General features: G+C 40.1%; 1 long non-coding RNA gene across 5 annotated transcripts; it reads right to left on the minus strand.

Annotated features, from left to right (window-relative positions):
• Window positions 1-3,319: 3,319 nt before the first annotated feature.
• On the minus strand, window positions 3,320-5,249 carry LOC123425973. 5 transcript variants are annotated; one of them, XR_006621963.1, is made up of 6 exons: window positions 4,874-5,249; window positions 4,649-4,778; window positions 4,230-4,380; window positions 3,719-3,803; window positions 3,500-3,556; window positions 3,320-3,422 (listed from the first exon to the last, which is right to left on the minus strand). It is a non-coding gene; the product is annotated as an uncharacterized LOC123425973 (long non-coding RNA). The 5 variants fall into 5 exon arrangements; XR_006621962.1 differs by lacking the exon at window positions 4,230-4,380 and having other exon boundaries at window positions 4,874-5,248; XR_006621964.1 differs by lacking the exons at window positions 3,500-3,556; window positions 4,230-4,380 and having other exon boundaries at window positions 4,874-5,247.
• Between the last annotated feature and the right edge of the window lie 506 nt (window positions 5,250-5,755).

Here is a 5,755-nt window from a genome sequence, read left to right on the forward strand (position 1 = left end):
TGTCTGTACAAGAAAGTGAGTGGGAGCTCTGTAGCTTTCCTCATACTATATGTGGATGACATATTATTGATGGGGAATAATATAGAGTTATTGGAGAGCATAAAGGCCTACTTGAACAAGAGTTTTTCAAAGAAGGACCTTGGATAAGCTGCATACATATTAGGCATCAAGATCTATAGAGATAGACCAAGACGCCTCATAGGTCTTTCACAAAGTACATACCTTGACAAGATATTTAAGAAGTTCAATATGGAAAACTCAAAGAAGGGGTTCTTGCCAGTTTTGCAAGGTATGGTATTGAGTAAGACTGAGTCACCGACCACGGCAGCAGATAGAGAGAAGATGAGTACTGTCTCCTACGCTTCAGCCGTAGGCTCTCTAATGTATGCCATGCTGTGTACCAAACTTGATATAAACCTTGCCATAAGTTTTGTAGGTAGGTACCAAAGCGATCCCGGTATGGAACACTGGACAGCGGTCAAGAATATCCTTAAGTACGTGAAAAGGACTAAGGAGATGTTTCTCGTTATGGAGGTGACGAAGAGCTCGTCGTAAAGGGTTACGCTGATGCTAGCTTCGACACAGATCTGGATGACTCTAGGTCACACACCGGATACGTGTATGTTTTGAATGACGAGGCAGTTAGCTGGTGCAGCAGCAAGCAAGACGTCCTGGCAGCATCTACATGTGAAGCGGAGTACATAGCTACTTTCGAAGCGGCTCATGAAGGGATTTGGATGAAGAAGCTCATCACTGACCTTGGAGTGGTTAAAAGCGCGTCGGGTCCGATGACACTCTTCTGTGATAACATTGGATGGCATTGCCATAGCCAAGGAGGCCAGATGTCACCGGAAGACCAAGCACATCCAACGCCGCTACAACTCCATTCAGGACCAGGTCCAGAGAGGAGTAATAGATATTTGTATAGTGCACACGGATCAGAATATTGCAGACCCGTTGACTAAACCTCTTCCTCGAGCAAAACATGATCAACATCACAATGCTATGGTAGTTCGATACATCACAATGTAACTAGATTATTGACTCTAGTGCAAGTGGGAGACTGTTGGAAATATGCCCTAGAGGCAATAATAAAATGGTTATTATCATATTTCCTTGTTCATGATAATCGTCTGTTGTTCATGCTATAATTGTATTAATAGAAAACATTAATACATGTATGAATAAATAGATCACAATGTGTCCCTAGCAAGCTTCTAGTTAGCTAGCTCGTTGATCAATAGATGATCATGGTTTCCTGATCATGGACACACTACAAGAAATAAGTCAATTTTGACCCTCAATTTTGGTCATTGAATAGTCATTATTGTCTGTTTATGACTTTTTTATAACAAAATTCACAAGGTCAACAGTTGGCCATCAAGAACGATAAAGCATGACCTTCCTAAAATTTTGGTCATGGAAATTATGACCAAAACATCTTTGTCATGAAATCTTTGACGAAAATTTTGGTCATTACTCATACAGCTAAACAACATGGATGCTGATGTGGCTAGCTGAAGTGGCATCATCCATTTGGCAAATGTTATGACGTGGCAAACATGGATGCTGATGTGGCTAGCTGAAGTGGCATCATCCATTTGGCAAATGTTATGACGTGGCAAACTTGATGACATGGATGCCACAAAAAATCTGACCTGGCAAGATCCAAATTAAGGGCCTAAATGGGCAAAGTCTAATTTTTTAGCCCATATATTACGAACAGTTTTTTGCAGGCCCATTTAGCATGTTTATATTTTCATCTAATCTGTTGACATGGCCCATTTTATGTTAGGCAGAAGCATTGATTTTAACAGTTTAGGTCCATGATCGGAATAGGCCCATCAAAATAGGTGTATCATAGATAATTCAAGTAAAAATTCAATATATACAAGTGAAAATACTTCAGACTTCAAATCCTCAACAAATCCCTGGCCCAACAAATGCCAATACAATATTTTTCAATATTAACTTAAACAAAGCCGGAAGTACTGCTCCTTCATGGAAACAAATTAAAAGGAACACAAATTTCATGTGTTCACATATAACAAAAAATGAGGAAACGGCTTGATCTTTCTTCCCCTTCTTCCGAGTAGCCACCAGTTCTTTGGGATTGTAGAACATCCTGACATTTATAAGGAGCAAACATGAGAAAAAGATACAAACCAAAAGGAAAGTAAAAAAAGAAACATGCACGTTTTACATTGAGAAATTGGATTAAAACCACATCAATGAAAAAAGACTTGTTTTTTTGCATGATGCATATTGTAACAAGAAGAACACTAAACTCAAGTTTGATGGTACATTAAGCCATGACATACCACCATTGGACAAAGGTTGCACAAATGATTCTCATTGCCGCTTAACAAGGATTATCATGACAGTAAAATAAAGAAGGGAGAATTCTTTTGATCAATTATTTTCCTATTTTACTAGCTGTTTAGTAACCTTGCATGCATAATACTTATAAAGTATGTACAGAATAGACTGTTCTACTGTAAGGACAGAATATTTGCATGTGTTTGCAGTGTAGTTAATCACGATAAACTTGAAAATATCAATAGTTCCTTCCTCGATTGAAAAATAATAATATCTACAGGGTATTGAAAGTGACAAGGAGGTGCTATTGATATTTGATGCAACAATCTTTTATTCATAACTTGCATTATTTAGCTAAAGCTTTTATTCTATGTTTCTGCTGTTTCAGAAGTTACATGGCACACAGGAGGCACACAAGTACTGATTTGTAGACTGGGAGATGGATGCCATAGAAGACATGCATTAACCTCAACCGCATGGTACGTTAGTACTACGAACTATCAATCAGCTCATCTCGAAGAAACTATATCAAGAGAGCGATTCCTAGCAAGACGTACTACCCCAAGCGGTGTGCATATACGCACACCTCACTGTTCCTACTGTTACACCAACAATCAAGCTAATGTTGCGGTCCCTCCTCCTTTCCCCAAAATTTTAACCAACGTACAAATAAGTTAAGGCCAGTGGAAAGTGCTCAGTGCACTGCACCCCCTTTTTGCAGACTACCAAGAACATAAGGAACTCATGGAGTGGATACCACTACACGCAAGAAGCACAACAAAACATAAATTCCTTAAATTTGGATGTACCCAGTGTATTACAGTCAGCTGATTATGCTTATAAAGTATGGAGCGGTATAGAAAGTATCAACAAACTCACGAATTAAAAGCAAGAAGGCTAAACAGATAAATATAAGATACGGTACAGTAGTACTAATGAACAGGAGGAAACTACAGGAACTGAAGGAAACTACAACGGAAGTGGAGGATTTGACCTGCAATGCTCGCAATTAGTTTTCCCATTGGCAGTTGCTTGCATCGGCTAATCCATCTTCAATGTCTTTGCCTCGCCATGATTTCTGAGAACTGCTTTGAAGCTTCAGCCTAGAATTGAAGATCAATCATATGATGCATATGTATTAGGGATCGATCGAAGAACTGTCAAGTAGCCAGGGAAAAACCTAACGTGTTGGTGTAGCCTGCTGGACAATGCCGCTAACTATAAAGCAGGTGGTGAGCTGTTGATGGAAAAGAGGAAAAATATTTTGGACTCCATGTGCAGCTCATTGTATTGATTTAATTCTTAAGGATTTGGAAAAAAAAATTAAGATGCATCAAACAACAATTACAAAGGGCAGAAAAATCACTACCTATATTTATTCTAGAACAATGGTGCTTACTTGGTTGAGAGAATTCACCGGAGGAAAGGATTTAATTAGGCCAGCAGTGACAAGATTTGCTACTGCATATTTGACTTTGGGTTGTCTGCATGAGCACAAGGGCGCATTGATCAATATGTTCACTTCAACCAAGTGGAGGGGTGGTAGATTTAATACTGCAGAAGGTAAGGTCGTTCAAGGAATTATTTTGGATAGTCGTGGGTTTTGGCCTAATGTTGCCACATGTCTGAAGGTTGCACTCCCAGTTATAAAAGTTCTTCGATTGGTGGATTCAGATGAGAAGCCGGCAATGCCGTTCAGCTATGATGAGATGGATTGTGCAAAAAATAAAATAAAACAAAATTTTAATAATGTCAAGAAAAGGTACGCTACTGTACTGACTTAGTAATTCATAACTGTAGCTTTATAGATATGCTATCTTAATAATCTTATTATAGTTAAGTTTGACCATTTATTTATTTTTCATCAGCTACACTCCAATATTTAATATAATTGATGAAAGATGGCGTACACAGCTTCATAGACCTCTGCATGCTGCTGCATATTATTTGAATCCACAATGCCACTATGGTGATAACTTCAAGCCTGCTGTAGTAAAACGTGGCCTGTACACTTGTCTTGAAAAGATGGTTCCGCATTTAGATGAAATGGTCAAGATAGATCTGCACATTGATTCATTTAGGAATGCTGATAGCCTATTTGGAATGCAATCAGCTATTATGACAAGAACTAAAAAAAGCCAGCTGATTGGTGGGATTCGTATGGAGATGATTGCCCTGAGTTGCAGAAGTTTGCAATTAGAGTATTGATCTTAACTTGTAGTTCGTCGGGTTGTGAGCGGAACTGGAGTGCATTTGAGCAACTAAGAATCAATGTCCTATCTTAAAACTGCTAGAAGCGGCAATCACATGACTGGGAACGTGAGAATACCTTGGGAGAACAAACCATATAGAATGACCTTGTAGGTACAGTACTCATGCTCATGACCCTCTCATCCACCAAGAACAACTGCCAATTTCTCCGATCCAGTCAGTTCACGTACGGCCAGTCCTCCAGCTTCCTACGAGACCAAAACTAAATCAGGGATCGTTACGCGATTCAAGATCCCCCTTACAGACAGGGAACACATACGAGAAGGACGTGCTGGGGACGAACCTGACGGCCTGATGAGGGATCCGCCAGAGCGCACGACTCTAAAGATGTCGCTTGGCAGCAAGCTTCTCGGAGAGCTCCGGCGTGTACTTGGAGTACGCGACCGGGAGGTCCTCCTCGGCGTCAAAGACGGGTGTGTTCCTCTTCGATGCGGCTGTGAGGGCGACGATGTTGGTGTCCATCGTGGTGCAAGCGTTGAGGAGGAGGGGACGCAGGACGTCAAGCGGGTGGTTGTGCACGGGTGGTGCTGGGGGAGGGGGACGTGGATCTGGACGCGGTGGTTGGGCATGGGTGGCGCTGAGGGAGGTGGAGGCTGGCGGCGGGGCAGGAAAGAGAGCAAGGGTAGAGGGGGCTGGGAACTAGGGTTAGGATTGTGTGGGAGAGGAGGTTTATAACGTATTGGGTCTTGCTGTGCTGGCTCAAGTGTGCATAAATCTTGGATTTAGAAAGTTTTCAGCCCATAACGTTATGTGTAGTCCCTACAGTTATTTCTTTTCCTTCCCCTTGAAAAACGTTATTTGTTCCTCTAAAAACAAATTTATTTGTAGCTGACTCAAAAATAATTGCTCCAAAAAAGTTATATATATTTTTTAATTTCCTTTCAAACCACTCATGTTGTTGAGAACACTTTTTTATTATTTAATTAAGATATGAATTATCTCAATAGAAAGTATTAGTTATTCGATCTCGCATTGTTGGAAAAGCTATTATTATTATTATTTATCACATCAAGTGGAACAAACTACATTATTGTATGATGTGAGTTTGAGATAACATGCAAAACTAACATAAATGGGTTAACATAAGTAGTGGTGTTGCTTAACAAGAGAATAAACTATCAATACACATGTTCATGGCAATCTACTTTTTTTGCATCGAAAACAA

Source organism: Hordeum vulgare, chromosome 2H (assembly GCF_904849725.1).
Source record: "Hordeum vulgare subsp. vulgare chromosome 2H, MorexV3_pseudomolecules_assembly, whole genome shotgun sequence".
Lineage (NCBI taxonomy): Eukaryota > Viridiplantae > Streptophyta > Magnoliopsida > Poales > Poaceae > Hordeum > Hordeum vulgare.